This window comes from Erinaceus europaeus, chromosome 9 (assembly GCF_950295315.1).
Source record: "Erinaceus europaeus chromosome 9, mEriEur2.1, whole genome shotgun sequence".
NCBI classification, from domain to species: Eukaryota; Metazoa; Chordata; class Mammalia; order Eulipotyphla; family Erinaceidae; genus Erinaceus; species Erinaceus europaeus.
The window spans coordinates 117136628-117158902 of NC_080170.1; positions in this window are offsets into that span (position 1 = coordinate 117136628).

The window sequence follows — 22275 nt, forward strand, 5'->3', positions numbered from 1 at the left end:
ATAATATTAATATATGGGAATAAGCAAGTAAAAGTATGGTTTTCTAAATAAGCTAAGAAGAACTGAGAACATTAATAGAATATTAAGTAGCCAAAAACAAGTGAAAGATACCTATGTGTGTGTTTAATCTTTTATTTTTATACATTCATATAGGACGTAAGATGAATTCCCCAGCTACATTTTAGAAGTTGTTCTGGTGTCCTTGGGATCGTAGTTTTCTTGTCTTATCTTTAGTTTTTTCCAATTTTATGAGTTAATGATGGTGTCAGGAAGGAGTTTTATTTAAAAGTCACATTAAGGTACTTAAAATAACAGTCTCAATTGCATTCGCCTACCTTGATCAATCTACCTTGTGTTTCATTCTAATCTCAGAAAGGAATGGGGAAGAACTGGAGATAATAAGTCCATCAGAGAATTATTAATGAGAATATATTTAACTTTCAATGGACAGACTAATAGATGGAAAACTTAAAGGAGTGATTTAATTTAAGAAAATCATAAAAATTTTTCAAGGGTTACCATAGCTAAGCATGTGTGTGTATGTGTTATCTTTTTATTAATTTTGAAATATAATGTTACTTTGAATGACTGTTTCAAGAATTATGAAAACATAAAGAAATTTATTTTATTATTTATTTTTAAAATTTATGTGTTAATGGAGGGGATGTGGAGAGAATGAGAAGTAAAATCATTCTCACACATGGGATGCCAAGGACTGAACTTGGGATTTTATTGTCTGTTTGTTTTTTTAAATATTTCTATTTATTACTGAGTAGAGACAGAGAGAAATTGAGACAGGAGGGGGAGAGAAACAGAGAGATACCTGCAGTCCTGCTTCACCACTCGTGAAGCTTCCCCCCTGCTGGTGGGGACCAGGGGCTTGATTACAGGTCCTTGCTCACTGTAATGTGTGCACCTAACAAGGTGTGCCACCACCTTGCCCTGGTAATTTATTTAATATGTTTATGGAGAAGCCTGAAAGATGACCCAGAGCTTCAAGTGTTGGACTTTCAAGTATGCGGTCCTGAGTCTGATGCATATCACATATGCTGGAGTGGCATTCTGGTCCTTCCTTCCTTCCTTCCTATCTTCCTTCATTCCTTTCTCCCTCCTTCCCTCCCTCCCTCCCTCACTTCTTCCCTCTCTTCCTTCTTTCCTTCCTTCCTCTCTTTCACTATCCCTCTCTCTCCACTTTCTCATAAAACATTAATTAATTTTAAAAATATTCTTTTTGTGTCTCAAAATGTTGATAGTAGCCCTGTATCAGAAAGTAACCATTGTGTGAGTGTGTATATGTGTGTGTGTGTGTGTGTGTGTGTGTGTGTACGTGAATGTGTCTCTGTGTGAAGAAATCTCCAGAGTGAGGACATTAAGGGGTCTTTTTCCAATTATGCTTTGTAGCCTCTATGCGGGTTGAACACTATCATGAAAACATGTCATCCAGGCTCTAAAGCATATGCAATTTCTCATGTGACGTCTGTCAAAACTCATGTGTGATAAGAACCATTCTCCTAAAATCCAATCCCACTCAAGTAACACTGATCTTCTGTCATGTATAAGGCACATTGCACATGCATCCCTTAACTTAAAGATGGAAAATTCAATTGGGTAAAGATTCTGGCATAAAAAGAAATGATTCTTATTGAAACTCTTATAATGGATACATTTTCCTAATAGAACAATTCACACCTGCCTCTGAATTTATGTGGAAAAATGCCTGCAGTACTAGAATACACTTTCTGTTTAAGAACAAACGAAAGTAAACAGTATTCGTACATCTGTTTGGTAAAGCACCAACTTCAAATGTAGAACAGTGTGTATTGCTTCTACCCTCCTTTACATCAGGATGGTTGAAGAAATTATATATCCCTCTAATGGAGTAAAAACAATCTTAAGTACAGTTGATGTTCACATGTACTAACATGGAGTGCAGCCTCCTGGATAGTAAATATTGATACTTCCTACTTGCAACATCAGGTCCAAAATCTGTTTTCCTCTTCTCCTCATTCTCCTCCTTTTCCTTCTCCTCTTCCTTCTTTTCTAAATGAAATACCAGAGAATGAACACAGAGCCATGTTCATACATGATAACATCACTAAGCTGCCTCCATTATCCAATTTTCTGTTCTTTGTTATTCAGGAGAGAAAGAAGAGACATAACTATTACACTGACCATCCACAGGGATCCTTCTGTACTATCCATTGTGCCTCTAGGCAGCACCAGATTTTGTTGCACCCTGTGCAACAAAAGCCCATCCCCAAACCCTTGCCATTAGATTAGCTATGTTATGTTCCCAGAAATCTTTATTATTTTAATGAAATTCTCCTGTTTTCAACATCCCCAACAGTATGGTCTATGAACAAAATGTAAGAGGCAAATTTGGTTCCGCCTAGCAAATTTTCTAACCATTTGATTGAACCTTGTGACTTTTCAGCATCAAATGCCATCAAGGAAGTTGCCCACTTGAGAGTTCACTGAACCTCCTCATGCTTTAGTTTCTGCATCAGCATTAGGAGGGTGGGACATGCTCACTGCCTCCCTGAAATGTCATAAGAATTAATGGCCCTGTGAAGGACTTAGATCTCCTTGGATAAAGAAACTGAACAAGTAAATATTGTGATCATTTATGGTATGTTTAGCCCTGAAGAATTTCAAAAGTTGTCTCGCACCATGCCAGCTCAGTACTGCGTCGAGTGCAATCATAGCAGAGGAAAGAGTAAGGTAATCTCACCTTCTAGATTTTCCCTCGAATTGCACATTTTCAATTTCTTTATTTGTAAATGACCAAGAGTAGATTAAAAAGGCTCTAGGGAAAAAATGCATGCTTTTCTTTCTAAGTCAGATGTCATTTTAAAAGATGACCTTAATTTACAAACAGCTCATGTTTTTTTTTTTTTTTCCCACATTAAAATAATTGTAGAGACTTGAAATTCTCAGGGGACAAAAAAAAAAAAAGAAGAAGGTTGACTGATGTATGTTTTATTTTCTTACAAAACTTCTTTGTGGAAAAGAGCAGAGCAAACTTTTCCACTCTGGAAATGTCACGGGTTTGCTATGTGGAAAAATAACAGTGAATGAAAACACCTCCCCCTAATCTTTCTACTTCCCAATAATCACTAGAACAAGGAAATGAATACAGCAAAACTGGTCTCTGTACGCTCATTTTTTTTCTCCTCTAATAGATATTCTAGTTTGATAACATTGTTGACCAGACAATACCCATGTTTACCCGTGCCAGTGCTTAGCATACCTTCTCTTGTTCCTCTGGTTCTACTAGTGCTCAAGAAAGAGGCTAATGTCACATATTGTTCGTGACCGTAGCTGAGATACATTCTATTACTCAATTTCATGTCCATCACTCTGCTTTGATTATTGTACACCAGTCCATGGCAGTTCGTAAGGAGACCCAATTTTGATCTCTTTTTGGTCCAGTTTTGACAAGGAAAAAAAATGAACATATGTAGGATGAACATTGTCATCCAATCAGATCTATTATTCAGTGGATTAACAAAAGGAAATAGTAACATAGTTACACTAAGAAATCTTAATCATCTCTAAAAAAAAAAAATGACATTCCCCCCTTTGTTACAACATTAGTGGAATTAGAGGTAATGGTGTTAAGTGTTTCTTATTGGAAGAAGAAAAAAATAAGGATGAGTACACTCATCTGTGGGATTTAAGAAACAAACAAGGGAACAGACAGGTAAAACAGTATAAAACCTTCGACTATGTCTGCATAAACTAAGTAAATTAGGGGGGAGGGGAAGGATTGGCAAGAAAATGTATGACTGAATGCCACACAGTGGAGGCAAATTGCACTTTAATGAGCTGGGAAGCACAAACTTATATTTTGGAGATGTGTGAAACTATCATTGAGACAACAGATTTGTAGAACAACAGTTCTTTGATAAAAAAGAAAAAAATCTAATATGTATGAGATCAATAACTCAATCTAGTTTTCCTTCCCCTCCCCCCCCAAAATGTTGATGTACAAGTTTGTGACTAAGTCTGACCTACTATCAATCTCATGCCAGTGCTCTGCTGGCACATCCATCTTGGTAGGAAATAATCTTGATGATTATCCAAGTTATACCATAAGTGTAAATGGAATATTCCATCTCTTGGGTCAAACACAAACTTCGTATGCATTTCAGTGAAGAGTACTATTAGTATGCTTCCATAATATATATCAGCTCTAAAAATAAAAAATAAAAATAAAAAATAAAAAAAAAACATGATCTTTTTCTAAGAGCACAATGTGTTGTCTTGGGAAGACACCTACCAAATAAGAACAAACATACTATACAAAAATACTTTTCCTGTATAATAATGGAGTTGATTTTTAGAACATTTAAAGTATTTAATTTTACTTCTTTTTAAATTTGTTTATGAAAAAGATAACCAGAATACATTTTAAAAAACATTTTATTTATTATTTTTCAAAGAAAGAGATACTTAGAGAAAGATACAGAGAAACAGAGATCAGAGCAATGTTTAGCTCTAGATTATAGTGATGCTGGGGATTGAACCTGGGACCTCAAAGCCTCAAACATGAGGGTTTTTTGCATAACCATTATACTGTCTCCCCAGCCTAATAATGACATTGATATTAACCACCAATAAGGCAGCAGCACAATGCCAGTGACAAAAAAAAATCATGAAAAGCTTTATAGGAATTTGCCTTGTAGTTGAAGAGATGACATAACCAGTCTTGGAAATTATTTAAGAACAATTTTCCAATATTGGTTTAAATGTCTAAACAGTAAGATACCTCAAAACACTCAAGAAAAACTTGAGGTAAAACTAATAAAAATAAATCTCTTCTGATTTATCCCACAATAAAACTGCACACTGTGATTAAATCACTATATACAATGTGTGGATTTAGATTCAATGCATTGCAAATATAATTATTCTCACAGAACTGATTTATTTCACTGTTGCCATACAGTCATGATAACCATCCAAGAGACAGATAAACTTGAAAGAGTACATTGGGATTGAATAGATTGTGTTTCTTTCATATATGCATTCCTGGCTTTTACAGTAGTGTTGGAAAAGTAATACAGGTTTACATTCCGGACCCAAAACACAGAACTAATATATTTTGAGTCATTTGATTTCCAGTTTATTAGAAATCCAGGTATACTATCATCATTAGGAAGAGAAGACAAAGCAAATGGGAATTATTAAAATGCACAACTTGGTGTTCAAACTCATGTGTCTTCTGTAGAACTGCCATCTTGGATAAGAGCTTCATTTGTATGCAATATCATGGAAATGGCACTTACTGGTCTCAGTACCTAAGTAAAGATTGTGAAAAAAAAAATGCGTCATCATCTTTGAGTCCAACGGTGTTGTCTTATGAAATTTTTTGCTATAGTGGCCCTTAATGTTTATAAATGATATGAAGTGAAACTTAATAGGTGTTGTCTTCTCTTGGGCATTTAAGCAAACATGAAAAGGCTATGTAAATGAAGCTACATTGGAACATTTTTTTTGTAGAATAGCAAATAGAATAGGGCCCAGGATGAGGATGAGTACATTATAATACTTCCAGTTACTGGAATCTACAGCTTGCCAAGGATTTAAAAGTATTATAGTATTATAGTATTATACTGACATCATTTAAAGTTAGATATTATTACCTCTACCTTTCAAGTGAGTGAACTAAAATACACAGAGATTAAGAATAACTTCTGGGGACATGGCTATGGAGTCCTAAACTTTTCAGATCTTAATCCTAACAAATAAAACAAATAAAACGATGGACGATCACCTGAAAATGGAAAATACATTAAAGAATACATTTAAAAAACAAAAACATGGTCAGAAAGACAGTGGGAAGGGTGTGTGCTTTGTTATACTCTCCAGTTCAGGCTTAAGCTAAGTCCTCAGTGCAGGAAGGAAAGCTTTGGTGCTGTGCTATTCTTCCCTCATTCTGTTTATATGTTGGGCTTTGCCTCTCTTTTTATATCTGAAAACGTTTTTGTTTATTTTAAACTTATTTATATTTGTTCATTAATTGATATTATGGAGAAAAATTGAGAGGAAACTGGAGATAGAGAGAGAGAAAGAGAAATACTTGCAGCTTTGTTTCAACCAGTTGTAAAGTTCCCCCATACCGGTGGGTAATAGGGACTCAAAATTAATTTTGCACTTGCTAATATGTGCCCTCAATCAGATCATGGGGGGTGTGATGGTTTGCTGTACAGCTGTTGACACATGTAAAATTTCTCATCTTTCTTAGACTGCAAAACAGTCTCATTCCAAACTTAGGTCTTTTTCTCCCAAATACAACAGGGACCCAGTGTCCTCTCTACTCCTTCTCCAGAGTCTTTTGTTTTGGTGCAATACACCATACTCTAAAGTAGTAAAGCTTAGGTGATGACCATCACCACCAACAAAAATATCTCAAATAAACAAACTAATCTGATTTAAAATGTTCTTTTAAGAAGTACTATGTGATAAAGGACATCATGAAAAGATTTTTGGAAAGTTTGTTTAATTTTTAAGTATTTAAAAAAATTGTAGGATCTTAGAGACATAATCTCACATTCAAACATGATATGTGTGAGCTATGGTACCCTCTCCCAAAATCATATGACTCTTCCTTCTATGACGACTACAGTGTCACTGAGTGTGAAGGACAGCTTAGTCACCATTTAGTTTGCATTCCATATCTGAACAAAACCATTAAGTATTTCTCCTTCACTTCTACATTTTATCTTGTACCCAGGGTTATCAAGGGGCTCAGTGTCACCTTTTTAAAAAATTTTTGATAGAAACAGAGAAATCAAGGAGGTATATAAAGAGGAGAGGGAAGAGAGACACCTGCAGCACTGTTTACTTCTCAAGAATATTTGCCTCTACAAGTTTGGGCTGAGAACCTGAACGCAGGACCTTGCATGTGTGCTTTATCAAGTTCACCACCAACCATCCCCCTATTTACTTATTTCACTTAGCATAGTCACCCAAGTTCCACAAATTTTGTTCCAAATATACGATCAATTTTTTTTTCAGAGTAATGTTCTACTGAATATATGACTAATAGATCTTTATCCAGTTATCTATCCTTGGGTATTTATGTTGCTTCCATACTTTGGCTTTTGTAAATAGTGAAGTTAACAATCAGAGACTTGGAGCATTTTTTCATGTGTTTCTCAGCCTTTTGTATCTCTTCTGTGGTGAATATTCTGTCCAAGTCCTCCCCCCATTTTTGGATGGGGTTATTTGTTGTCTTGTTGTTGAGTCTGGCAAGCTCTTTATATATGTTGGTTATTAAACTCTTATCTGACCCATTCTGTGAGGGGTCTCTTGGTTTAGGTAGGGGTTTCTTTTGCTGTGAAGAAGCTTTTTAATTTGATGTAGTTCCATAGGTTTATACTTGCCTTAGTCTTCTTTGTAATTGAATTAGTTTCATTGAAAATGTCTTTAAAATGTATGCAGAAAAGAGTTCTGCCAATATTTTCCTGTAAGTATCTGATAGTTTCTGGTCTAACATCCAAGTCCTTGATCCACTTTGAATTTACTTTTGTATTTGGTGAAATACAGTGATTCAGTTTCATTCTTCTGCATGTTTCAACCCACTGTTTCCAACACCATTTGTTGAAGAGACTCTGCTTTTCCCATGTAATAGTCTGGGCCCCTTTGTCAAAGATTAGATGTCCATAGGTGTGGGGGGTCTCACTTCTGGGCTCTCAATTCTATTCCACTGGTCAGTGTGTCTATTCATGTTTTAGTACCAAGCAGTTTTGATGACAATGGCCCTATAGTACAGTTTGAGATCTGGGAGTGTGATGCCTCCGGTTCTCTTCTTTTTTCTCAAGATTGTTTTGGCAATTCTAGGTATTTTGTGGTTCCAGATAAACATTTGTAGCATTTGTTCTATTCTCCTAAAAAATGTGCTTGGGATTTTGATGGGGATAGCATTAAATTTGTAGATGGCTCTGGGTAGTATATTCATTTTGATGATGTTAATTCTCCCAACCCATGAACATGGAATATCTTTCCACTTCTTTGTGTCTTTTTCAATTTCTTTGAGTAGTGAGTCATAATTTTCAGTATACAAGTCTTTCACTTCCTTGGTTAGATTTATTCCTAGATATTTTATTATTTTTGTTGCTATAGTAAAAGGAATTGATTTCTGGATTTCAATTTATACTAACTTAGTGTTTGCATAGAGGAATGCCACTGACTTTTGAATGTTAATTTTATAGCCTGATACCTTACTGTATTGCCTGATGATTTACAAAAGCTTCTTGCTGGATTCCTTAGGTTTTTCCATGTATACTATCATGTCATTTGCAAATAAGGAGAGTTTGACTTCTTCTCTTCCGATCTGTATCCCTTTAATTCCTTGCTTCTGCCTGATTGCTATGGCAAGAACTTCCAACACTATGTTGAATAGTAATGGTGATAGTGGGCAGCCCTTTCTAGTACCTGATCTGAGTGGAAATGCTTCCAGTTTTTCACCATTGAGTATGATGTTGGCTGTAGGTTTGCTATATATAGACTCCACTATCTTCAGGAATTTTCCATCTATTCCCATTTTTTGTAGTGTTTTGATCACAAAGGGATGTTGTATTTTGTCAAAAGCTTTCTCTGCAACTATTGATATGACCATGTGGTTTTTGGTCTTGCTTTTGTGATGTTCCAAGTCTCTGATTGTCAGAGAAATGCAAATAAAGACAACAATGAGATATCACTTCACTCCTGTGAGAATGTCATACATCAGAAAAGGTAGCAGCAGCAAATGCTGGAGAGGGTGTGGGGTCAAAGGAACCCTCCTGCACTGCTGGTGGGAATGTCAATTGGTCCAACCTCTGTGGAGAACAGTCTGGAGAACTCTTAGAAGGCTAGAAATGGACCTACCCTATGACTCTGCAATTCCTCTCCTGGGGATATATCTGAAGGAACCCAACACATCCATCCAAAAATATCTGTGTACACATATGTTCTTGGCAGCACAATTTGTAATAGCCAAAACCTGGAAGCAACCCAGGTGTCCAACAACAGATGAGTGGCTGAGCAAGTTGTGGTATATATACACAATGGAATACTACTCAGCTGTAAAAAATGGTGACTTCACAGTTTTCAGCTGGTCTTGGATAGACCTTGAAAAAATCATGTTGAGTGAAATAAGTCAGAAACAGAAGGATGAATATGGGATGATCTCACTCTCAGGCAGAAGTTGAAAAATAAGATCAGAAAAGAAAACACAAGTAGAACCTGAAATGGAATTGGCGTATCGTACCAAAGTAAAAGACTCTGGGGTGGGTGAGTGGGGAGAATACAGATCCATGAAGAATGATAAATGACATAGTGGGGGTTGTATTGTTAAATGGGAAACTGGTGAATGTTATGCATGTACAAACTATTGTATTTACTGTTGAATGTAAAACATTAATTCCCCAATAAAGAAATAAATTTTAAAAAAAGAAAAAATCATGTTGAGTGAAATAAGTCAGAAACAGAAGGATGAATATGGGATGATCTCACTCTCAGGCAGAAGTTGAAAAATAAAATAAAATAAAACCTAAAAAAAAAATAGTGAAGCTAATAACATATCTTTTCAGAAGTAGTGTTTTCAAACACTGAGATTCTACCTAACACTTGTGAAAATGACCTACATCAAAAAAGCAAACGTACAAAAACGGGGGAAATGACAGGTGTTGGCGTAGTTGTGGAGGAAAAGGTACTCCGCTACATGGTTAGTAAGCATGCAAACTGTCGCAGCCTCATTTGGAAGACTATATGGAGAGTCCTTAAACAAATAGAAAAGAAATTATTTTATGATTCAGGAATAGCACTCTTAAGCACTTATCCAAAGGACATGTAAACACTAATCTGAAGGAACATATCACCCCTATGTTCATAGTTGTACAATTTACAAAAGGGAAAAGTAGAAACAGCCTTAATGCCCATTGACAGATGACTGGATAAAGAAATTATGGGAGGTGGCCATAATTATGGGATGGTGGCACACCCCGTCAGACACAGGATCACTATGTACAAGGACCTGCTCAAAAATCTGTGTGAGGGTCCAGGTTCAACCCCTTGGTCCCTACCTATAAGGGGGACACTTATCAAGCAGTGAATCAGATTTGCATGTCTCTCTCTTTCTCTCTCCATCTCTCTCTCCCTTCCTCCCCTCTCATTTTCTCTCTTTTTTATTTAGTAAAAATGGGGAGAAATGACTGCTGCTAGTGGAGCTGGTACTGAACCCCAGTGATAAATCTGATGGCAAAGAAAATAAAAGGCTGTGGAGGAGGAGAAGGAAGAAGAATAAGGAGGAGGAGTAGGAAGAGGAGGAGGACGAGGAAACTACTTATGGGATATGTTCAGGCATGGTCCCCACCTGCATGGAGAAGCTTCAAGAGTGGTGAATCAGGGCTGCAGGTGTTCCTCTTTCTCTCTATTCCTCTAGATATCCTGCCCTCAATATCTCTCCTATCAAAATAAAAAATAAAGAAAAACTAGCCACCATGAACTGTGTATTTCTTTTTAAGGATTGCATTTACTAGCAAGAGAGAAAGAAGGGGAGACAGAGAGAAAGAGAGAGAGAGAGAGAGAGAGAGAGAGAACCAGACATTACTCTGGTATTTGTGCTGCCAGGTATTGAAATCAAGACCTCATGATTAAAAGTCCAGCATGTTACCCATCAAAGTTCCACCAAGCTTCTTTAAGAGAATAGAACAAACACTACAATCATTTATCTGGAACATGAAAACACCTAGAATTGCCAAAACCATCTTGAGGAAAAGAAACAGAAATGCAGGCATCACACTCACAGACCTTAAACTATATTATAAGGCCACCATCATCAAAATAGCATAGTACTGGAACAAAAATAGACACACAGACCAGTGGAACAGAATTGAAAGCACAGAAATAAATCCCCACACCTATGGACATCTAATCTTTGATAAGGGGGCCCAAAGGATTAAATTTAAAAAGGAGGCTCTCTTCAATAAATGGTGCTGGGAAAACTGGATTGTAACATGCAGAAGAATGAAATTGAACCACTTTATCTCACCAGAAACAAAAATCAACTCCAAATGGATCAAAGACCTAGATATCAGACCAGAAACAATCAAATACTTAGAGGAAAACATTTGTAAAACACTTTCCCACCTACACCTCAAGGACATCTTTGATGAATCAAACCCAATTGCAAGGAAGACTAAAGCAGAAACAAACCAGTGGGACTACATCAAATTGAAAAGCTTCTGAACATCCAAAGAAACTATTAAACAAACAAAGAGACCCCTCACAGAATGGGAGAAGATCTTCACATGCCATACATCAGACAAGAAACTAATCACCAAAATATATAAAGAGCTCAGCAAACTTAGCACCAAAAAAGCAAATGACCCTATCCAAAAATGGGCAGAGGATATGAACAAAACATTCACTACAGAGGAGATCCAAAAGGCTAACAAACATATGAAAAACTGCTATAGGTCACTGGTTGTCAGAGAAATGCAAATTAAGACAACACTAAGATACCACCTCACTCCTGTAAGAATGGCATACATCAAAAAGGACAGCAGCAACAAATGCTGGAGAGGTTGTGGGGACAGAGGAACCCTTTTACATTGCTGGTGGGAATGTAAATTGGTACAGCCTCTGTGGAGAGCAGTCTGGAAAACTCTCAGAAGGCTAGACATGGACCTTCCATATGATCCAGTAATTCCTCTCCTGGGGTTATACCCCAAGGACTCCATAACACCCAACCAAAAAGAGGTGTGTACTCCTATGTTCATAGCAGCACAATTCATAATAGCTAAAACCTGGAAGCAACCCAGGTGCCCAACAACACATGAGTGGCTGAGAAAGCTGTGGTATATATACACAATGGAATACTATGCAGCTATCAAGAACAATGAACCCACCTTCTCTGACCCATCTTGGACAGAGCTAGAAGGAATTATGTTAAGTGAGATAAGTCAGAAAGATAAAGATGAGTATGGGATGATCCCACTCATCAAGAGAAGTTGAGTAAGAAGATCTGAAAGGGAAACTAAAAGCAGGACCTGACCAAATTATAAGTAGGGCACCAAAGTAAAAACCCTGTGGTGAGGGGTAGACATGCAGCTTCCTGGGCCAGTGGGGGGTGGGAGTGGGTGGGAGGGATGGGTCACAGTCTTTTGGTGGTGGGAATGGTGTTTAAGTACACTCCTAGTAAAATGTAGACATATAAATTACTAGTTAATTAATATGAGAGGGGGAAAATCAATTGTATGTCTCAAAGTTTTTCAAAACACAAACTGTATCTTTTTAATATATAGGCTGTGTATTTGATATGTGGACTCTCTCAAAAGCCTAGACCAAGTAGATCAGAAGCATCCAATAGCACAGCTATATATAAGATACTAGGTACTGTACAGCAAACCCTAACAAAATGACGTTTCAAAGTTAACCCAATTACCAAATAATGTGATGATAACAATAACTATCCATTGTCTTTTTGAACCCTAAGACAGCAGGAACCTCACATCTCCACTATAGAACCCATACTTCTCCCAGTCCTGAAACCCTTGGCCCACTTTCCCGTATGCCTCTCCCAATCCATATCAAATAATATTGCATCCGTCGATCACAACCTAACCAACGCAACGATTGCCACCTCAACATGCTTCACTTCAGACTGTGTCCAGAGACTTCACGTGTGGAATGACAACCCTTCAGCTTCAATACTCGGTTGAGACCTTTCCTTTCATAGTATACTCTAATTTCAACTCAGGTGGTTCACTTTCTAACAAACCTAGATATACACCAGTTTCTGTGAGAGAGAGCTTATGTTCACACGTATCCATAAACTACTGCAAAATATATACCTGAAAGAGGTACACTAGAGTTTGCAGTGAGTACCTCCCTAACACTTCCTCTCCACTATTCCAAGCTTTGGGTCCATGATTGCTCAACAATTTGTTTGGCTTCATATGTTAACTCTCTTTTCAGTCACCAGGTCCCAGATGCCATCAGGATGCTGGCTAGGCTTCCCTGGATTGAAGACCCCACCAATGTGTCCTGGAGCTCCGCTTCCCCAGAGACCCACCCTACTAGGGAAAGAGAGAGGCAGACTGGGAGTATGGACCGACCAGTCAATGCCCATGTTCAGCAGGGAAGCAATTACAGCAGCCAGACCTACCTTCTGCAACCCACAATGACCCTGGGTCCCTACTCCCAGAGGGATAGAGAATGGGAAAGCTATCAGGGGAGGGGGTGGGATATGGAGATTGGGTGGTGGGAATTGTGTGGAGTTGTACCCCTCCTACCCTATGGTTTTGTTAATTAATCCTTTCTTAAATAAAAAAAAAAAAGTCCAGCACTTTATCCACTGCACCATCTCCCAGATCACATATTTTATCTTTTTAATACAGAGAAAATCACAATACCCAAAAGATTGACCACCAGTGAGCAACTACACATGAAAAACAGCATCTATTTCAAACTTTAGTGGATATGAGGTGAGGAAATAAGTAGTGCAGGTCGATTCAAGAAATACTTTAAAATTGTTATATAGTACAGTAAAGTTGAAGCAGATATTACATTCATTTGTAGGGAAGCATACATAGATATAGATAGTTATACAATTAGTTTTTATCAGTGACCTTAGGAGAACTACTGCAGTTCCCAAAGGAGGGGATGGGCCACAGAACTCTGGTTGTGGGAAGTGTATGGAATTATAATGCTATTACCTTATAATTTTGTGGGAGTCGAGTGGTAGTGCAGTGGGTTAAGCACACATGCTATGAAGCTCAAGGGCCAGAGTAAGGATCCCGGTTCGAGCCCTCGGCTCTCCACCTGCAGGGGAGTAGCTTTACAAGCGGTGAAGCAGGTCTGCAGGTATCTTTCTTTCTCCGTCTGTCTTCCCTTCCTCTCTCCATTTCTCTCTGTCGTATCCAACAATGATGACATCATCAAAAACAATAATAACTACAACAATAAAACAACAAGGGCAACAAAAGGGAATAAATAAATATTTTTTAAAAACTTACAATTTTGCAAATAATTATTAAATCTCAAATAAAAATAAATAAGAAATAATAAAATTAGGAGAAGAAATGAATGAATAATAATCATTCTTGAAGATAAAAAAAAAGAGAGTTTCAAAGGAAGCAGTTAAAGAGGCTGGGGTGATAGTATAATGGTTATGTAAAAGTCTTTCAGATTTGAGGCTCTGATATTCCAGGTTCAATCAGCAGCACCACCATAAGCCAGACTGAACAGTATTCTCTCTCTCTCTTTACATTTTCTGAACAGTGTATTTGTCATGCTAGCAGTGAGCCCAAGTGATAGCCCTGATGGCATTAAATGAATAAATTAAAATGATAGGATATATACTCCATGGAATATTAATCTGAAAAAATTACATTGTTTCATTTGAAGCAAAATGGATGGAACTGGAGGTGATCATGTTTGGTGAAATAAGTAAAGAGATAAAAGGCAACTTTGGGATGTATTTATTCAATGTGAAATCTAGAGAATTGATACACATGGACTTGCAAAAAACAAACAGAAGTAAAGAAAACTATCTCTAAGAATTTGTGAGAAATGTGGTAACTATTTCTGGGAGGGTGGGGACACCTTGGTAGTAAGGCAATGTAGACTCATACCTTATAATCTTACAATTTTTAAATCACTATTAATAATAAATAAAAATGACTTAAGCACATGCTGTGAAGCACAAGGACATTTTGCAAGGATCCCGGTTCAAGCCCAGGCTCCCCACCTGCAGGGGCGTCGCTTCACAAGCAGTGAAGCAGGTCTGCAGGTGTCTTATCTTTTTCTCCCCCTCTCTATCTTCCCCTCCTCTCTCCATTTCTCTCTGTCCTGTCCAACAACAACAGAAACAGCTATAACAATGATAACAGTAACCACAACAAGAACAACAAGGGCAACAAAAACGGCATCCAGGAGCAGTGGATTCGTAGTGCAGGCACCACGCAGTAATAACCCTGGAGGAAAACAAAGGACGGGGCTTGAACTAGCATTTTCGTGTCCTTTTGAATATTAAGCATTTCAGTGTGACTACAGTCCATCAATATGTGTAGGACAGATAAGTGTAATCAGAGATAGAACAATGAAACTATGCTGGTTATATAAGATGACGGGAAGAAGAATGGCTTCTTCTAATAGCTTACGAGCTAGTAATATTTAAAATGATATAATCTCATTAGTAAATGACTAGGTAAATGAATTTGGAGAGGTATATGTATATGTATGTGTATGTATATGTATGTATACAAAGTCCATTAAGAGAAAAATAAACAAGGGAGTTGAAAAATACAAGGTCAGAGACTGAGCAGAATTTTTTTTTTTACTCCATGTGAAATATAAAAGGAAATTTTCAAGCAAATGCTCATATAGACTCCACAGGCCTAAATTTGAAGTTGGGTTATTCTTCTCTAAATCTATGTGTTTATAAAAATATGTTTCAACAGATGCAGTGTCGAGTATATGAATCAAAAGAGCATGAAGGAAAAAAGGCTCAAGTACTAGGAGAAATATGAGTTTTATAGAGAATGAGGAAGGTTCTTTGCTCTCTATGGAGCTGAAAATCCACCCCCCCCCCGCCCCAGAGGTTTTTACTTTGGTGCAGTACTCCAAACTCAGTCAGATTTTGTTTTGTGTTTCCCTTTCTGTTCTTCTTTCTCAATTTCTGTTTATGAGTGGGATCGTCCCATACACATATTTCTCTTTCTGGCTTATCTCACTTAAGATGTTTCCTTCTAGCTTCATCCAAGATGGTTTGAAGAAGGTGGATTCATTATTCTTAATAGGTGAGTAGCATTCCATTGTGCATACATAACAGAATTTTCTCAGCCACTCATATTTTGTTGGACACCTTGGTTGTTTCCAGGGTTTGGCTAATGCAACCAGTACCACCTTGATGTGTTTCATTTTGGACTGTGTCCAGAGGTGCCAGGCCTGGGATGCCAACTCTCCAGCTCTCATAGTCTGGTGAGATCATTCCTAGCTCATAGAATTCCTTAGTTCTGTTTTAGAAGATGTGTTCCCTAACAAAGTTACAGAATCTAGATATAGACCAGGACCCAGGGAAATGGGGCACACACACATGCATGCATAAGTAAAGGGAAATTATATACCTTAAAGTAAAAGTGTACAATAGTGTGCAGTGACCCAGTAAGTGAAGCAAACAAGTAGAAAGACCTTAAAAAGACATAATAAACTACTTAATTATTTTCTCCTTAGACCTAGATGCCCTTCTCACCTAATTCCTTTTTCATCACCCTCAATTACTCTAAATCCAGCCTGATCAGACAAAGTAAGGATTACAAAAGTTGGATAAATTCAAGAGACTGGCACACTCTAACGATGGCTCTTTTGGTCACTACCAGGGCAGCCCATCACTCCAGGCCCCAGTCAGGGAATCCTGGTATTCCCACATAGGTAAGGTGAGCCTAGATATGACAGATACTTCTATACACCATCACTGGTCTCCATCAGAGGTAGTGTTAAATCCTCTGAAGATATGGACAGATTAGACCTCTTGGACATTTTCAGAGTTCTTCACCCCCCAAAAAACTGGAATACACATTCTTTTCAAATATACACAGCACATACAGATAATACTTTCAATCCACCTGCATGTTAGTTATCAGTCTCAGGCAAAAATTAGTAAAAGTCATGAGCCCCTTGGAATATATCTAAAATAGAGTTCCTAACTTCTTCCAACATGAAGATCCCAAATCTCATCTACTATATTCTTACCTTTTGGTTCCTGATTATTAAAAAAAAAGTTCTGCTTTATATTGTAATAATTTTTAGCCAAGTTGAAGATACTATTATGATGTCATCCTTACTTCCCTGGGCAGACAATCTTACCAGTGTACCATGGAACCCCACCTCCCCAGAGCTCTGTCCTACTAGGGAAAGATAGAAACAGGCTGGAGGAATGGATCAACCAATTTATGCCCGTGTCCAAGGGAGAAGCAATTACAGAAGCCAGATCTTCCTCTTTCTACACCTCTTTGGTCCATACTCCCAGAGGGATAAAGAAAAGGGAAACTTCCAATGGAAGGGATGGGATATAGAATTCTGGTGGTGGGCCTTGTATGGATTCATACTCCTTTTACTCCACAATCTTGTCAATCATTAATCAATCACTTATAAAATATGTATTTTCACGTTCAAGTTTCTTTTCTTTTCTTTTGTCCCCATGTTCAAGCTTCTTAGAAGTGGCATTCTCTGGTGCTCATTCATTTTGTATTTGGGAATCAAAGTGGTTCCCAAAGGGACCCATAAAAGCCATGCAGAACCACCCAGGTCTATTTGCTTCCTATAACTGGAATAGTGATATCTGATGGGAAGAGAATTTATCTGTAAACACACTGAAGGAATATAGGAAATAGAGCAAACAGAAGACAATTCAGTCTGATGTCGGGATTTCTATAAATATCAGTAGGTCTTTAAGAAGTGTTCATATGTCATAGAATTTGACTTTATGACTGGCACAATGTATGAATACCTTCAAATAGAAGGAGCACTTAAGGATGGCAGGTAGGATGAGTAATGGGAAAAGGAACACATGTCTGCAAACAAGCAGATCTCCTACTTGTGATTCTCATTACTCTATGACTCTTCTCACAGCTGTTTCCATGGGCTCAGTCTTAAATATTAATGTTTGCCTTGTGTGAGTCAAACAATATTATACATGCTGTGACTTAACACTAAAATTCAACACACTTCATGCAAGAAGCTTGCTAATGACATGATGTTTAAATTACCATTATACTGCACTAATGGAAGAAATTATTATTATTTCCAAGTTGTGGGGAAAATTATCCCAATAAAGAAAATTTAACAGTTTCAGCTATTTTCTTCTAACTCATGGGAAAATAGATATGGATTTATACAGATTAGGATGAAATAATAAATTCAGCCAAGAATGTCAGGTGGAGGGGCTGGCTAGAGGTGCACTTGGTAAAACACACATTACCATGCACAGGGGCCTGGTTCAAGCCCGTGATCCCTACCTGCAGGGGGGAAGCTTCACAAGCAGTGATTAATTGCTCTGCAGGTCTCTCTCTGTGATTCATTGCTCTGCAGGTCTCTCTCTGTGATTCATTGCTCTGCAGGTCTCAGGCTCTCTCTCTCTCTCTCTCCCCCCCACCTCCTCCCTCTCCCTCGCCATCTCCCTCTCTTTTTCCCTCTCTCTCCCTCTCTTTGTTTCATACAACCCCATTTCTATCTCTATCAAATAATTTTTAAAAGGGAGATAAAGACTGCAGGTATTATGGATTTATTGTGTTGTCTGAAGTCCCCAGAGATAACTCTGGTGGGAAAAATAAGTAGAATCCATTTGCAAGGTGAGATGTTTGTTAAAGTTATGAGAAGGGAGAATTCATTTCTATTGTCCATCTCACAACTTAATAAAGATTTGACCAAATATCTAATAAACTGACACAAAAATATAGCAATAAGAAAAGCCAAATACTGTGTCAGAAACTCCCAAGGAATTATATGCTTCAGTTTAGGGAATGTTTACTTAATTAAACATGCTATGGACTCTTGCCAGCATTGTAAGGAAGATGAATTGAAGAACTTCATGTTCCTCTAGGCAGTCTTTAGGGAGCTTTATTCTATATCAATATGCAGATTATGTACAAATTTTAGTGCAGGCAAGAACACAGTAGCTATCATTTGACTTAGGTGGGCAGTAGAGTTGAAGATCTTTGCAATGAGTTTTAAACTTTTCCCAATTCACTGCTGCAATTGAAATCTACATGTCTTAAATAGTTTCCATTTGGTTTTTAGAAAATAAATTTATTTTCCAAAATATATGAATTTTTATAGCTCTACATTCTATCCTGAACACAGTTTTAAAACCTTACTGTCTGCTAGGTCAATTGTCTACCCAGCTTTCCTACATTGGTATACTTTGAGAATGCATTGTATTTTTTTTTAATTTTTCTTTATATTTATTTATTTCCTTTTTGTTGCCCATGTTTTATTGTTGTAGTTCTTACTGTTGTTGTTATTGATGCCATTATTGGACAGGACAGAGAGAAATGGAGAGAGGAGGGGAAGACAGAGAGGGGGAAAGAAAGATAGACACCTTTAGGACTGCTTCACCGCCTGTGAAGCGACCCTGCCTGCAGGTGGGGAGCCAGGGGCTTGAACCGGGATCCTTCCGCTGGTCCTTGCGCTTTGTGCCACATGCGCTTAACCCGCTGCGCTACTGCCCGGCTCCCAATGCATTGTATTTATATTCACGAATAAGTAGTACTTTTTTACACTTTATCTTCATGAAAATAAACATCTTATTTAAAAAAAACATAGGTGTCATTTTTCTGTTTTTGTTATTACAAATATTCATTGTCAGCAGGCACTGTTTACTAGAAACTTAGTATGTGCTTAACTAATAGAGTAGATCATTGTATGGGTTATTATGCTTCCAGTTGATATTGATAAGACATTATTATTATTGTTTACTTTTTAATTTTTATTTTGGTTGTCACCAAAGACTCAGAACAACTTTAACAGATAGAAAGAGAAAGAAAGAGATAGATATGGAGAGAGAGAGAAAGAGAGAGAGAGAGAGGTTGACTACAGCAATGCACTGAAACTTTCCACAGTGCAGTGTGGACAGGCTAGAAGCTGGGTCATCCATGGCAAGGCAAGTGACTTTGCAGTTGAACTCTCTTGCAGGCACTTGATAACTTCACTGTGTACAACTATCTGTGTTTACATTTGAGGAAAATAAAATCTCATGAATGAGATATCTTAAATAATGAGCTTGAAACTGCTACACAGATTACAAGTGGGCTCTACATAAACTTAAGAAACTATACCTCCATGCAGCTATTAAGAACAACGAACCCACCTTATCTGACCCATCTTGCACACAGCTAGAAGGAATTATGTTAAGTAAGCTAAGTCAGAAAGACAAAGATGAGTATGGGATGATCCCACTCATCAACAAAGTTGAGAAAGAAGAACAGAAAGGGAAACTAAAACAGGATCTGATTAAATGGAGAGTAGGGCACCAAAGTAAAAATCCTGTGGTGAGGGGGAGGGTGGACATTGGGCTTCCTGGGGTGGGGGGTGGGGTGGGATGGGACACAGTCTTTTGGTGGTGGGAATGGTTTTTATGTACACTCCTATTAAAGTGTAGTCATATAAATCACTAATTAATATGAGGGGAAAATTGACAATATGTCTAGAACTTTTTAAAACACAGACTCAGTCTTTTTAATACATAGGCTGAGTCTTTGATATGTTGACTCTCTCAAAAGCCTAAACCAGGGAGAACAGAAGCAACTGGTAACACAGCTATATACAAGATACAGGGTATTATACAGCAAACCCTCACAAAGGGACTTTTCAAAGTTAACCCAATTACCAAATAATGTGATAATAACAATAACTATCTATTGTCTTCTTGAATCCTAAGACAGCAGGAACCTCACATTTCCACTACAGAGCTTATATTTTCCCCAGTCCTGGAAACTTAGGGTGGGGCCCACTTTCCTGCATGCCTCTCTCAATTCATATCAAATAATATTGCATCCACCATTTGCAACTTAATCAAAGCAACCAGTGCCACCCCAGCATGCTTCACTTCAGACTGTGTCCAGAGACTTCAGGTTTGGAATGACAGCCCTTCAGCTTCATTACTCAGTTGAGACCTTTTCTTTCATAGTAGTCTCTAATTCCATTCCAGGTGGTCCACTCCCCAATAAAATCCCCAAACCTACATATAGATCAGGTCCCCTGAGATAGAGCATATGTTCACATGTGTCCATAAACCAGGGAAAAATATATACCTGAAAGCAGAAGTACACAAGAGTCTGCAGAGAGTACTCCCCCCAACACTTCATCTGCACTATTCCAGCGTTTAGGTCCATGATTGTTCAACAATTTGTTTTGCTTTGTATATTAACTCTCTATTCAGCCGCCAGGTTCCGGATACCAGCATGATGCCGACCAGACTTCCCTGGACTGACAACCCCACCAATGTGTCCTGGAGCTCCACTTCCCCAGAGACCCAACCTACTAGGGAAAGAGAGAGGCAGACTGGGAATATGGACCGACCAGTCAATGTCCATGTTCAGTGGGGAAGCAGTTACAGAAGCCAGACCTCCCACCTTCTGCAACCCACAACGACCCTGGGACCATACTCCCAGAGGGATAGAGAATGGGAAAGGTATCAGGGGAGGGGATGAGATATGAAGATCAGGTGGTGGGAATTGTGTGTAGTTGTACCCCTCCTATCCTATGGTTTTGTTAATGTTGCCTTTCTTAAATAAATAAATAAATAAGAAACTACACCTTCTTCAGCTTCCTTTATTTTTCCAGGGGAAAGAGCATAACATATAAATAATTCAAAAGCATGCTTAGAACTTGTGACCAATATCCTGAACCAGCCATTCACCTACTAATCTTCAGATCCAAAAATAGCATGGTATATTTATATCGACTTGGAAGGAAGGAACATAACTATATCTTTACAACCACTCAATATCTATTGAAAAGGATATGTTTGTTTTTATTACCCCAAAATTACAAATGGGTGGAGCTGAAACGCAATGATACTATGAAATTTGTCAAACAAAATCACTATGTAGTTAATCCTAGACAATAAAGTTGGAATCCTCTAACTTTCTATTTTTTTTCCAACCTACAAGTTTCACCCAAAATGTAAATTATCCATTCAATTGTACACGAGTGCCTCAATTCCAAGGTACTAGCTTCATGAGATATTTCTAGATCAGGAAATGCACTAATATAATTAGCTGGTGTTTATGAAATTCTGAACAATAAACGCCCGGTAAAAGGTAACTGAGAAAAAAATAGCTTAATCACGGAAATGCTCAGATCATTTGCTATCAGGTGGACGCTGTGATGAAAGGGTATTTCAAAGACTGAATATTTCAAATGTTTATTCAAGTCATTGAGAAGATTGATCTGTCTGTATTTCATCACATTGGTTAAGAGAGATTATTATTTGAACTTTACAAATCAGGGTCACTGATGAAATGGAGGAAGTAATCAATATGAAAAATATTCTTTCTGTTCCTGTCATGAAATCTCAAAAGCTCTTTTAAAAAAAAAATTCTCAAGATGAACTTATACATATGTCAGGCAGGTGCACTGTGGTGTTCTGGGAAAGATTAAAGAAAAAGCAGCCACAAAATATTAGGAGCGTGAAGGCAAATACCTTCTTGAATTGTCAGGCTGGAGGAAAAGAAAAATAAATGATTCAGCTGGGTTTTTTTTTTAGGCATTTGAAACGTTTAT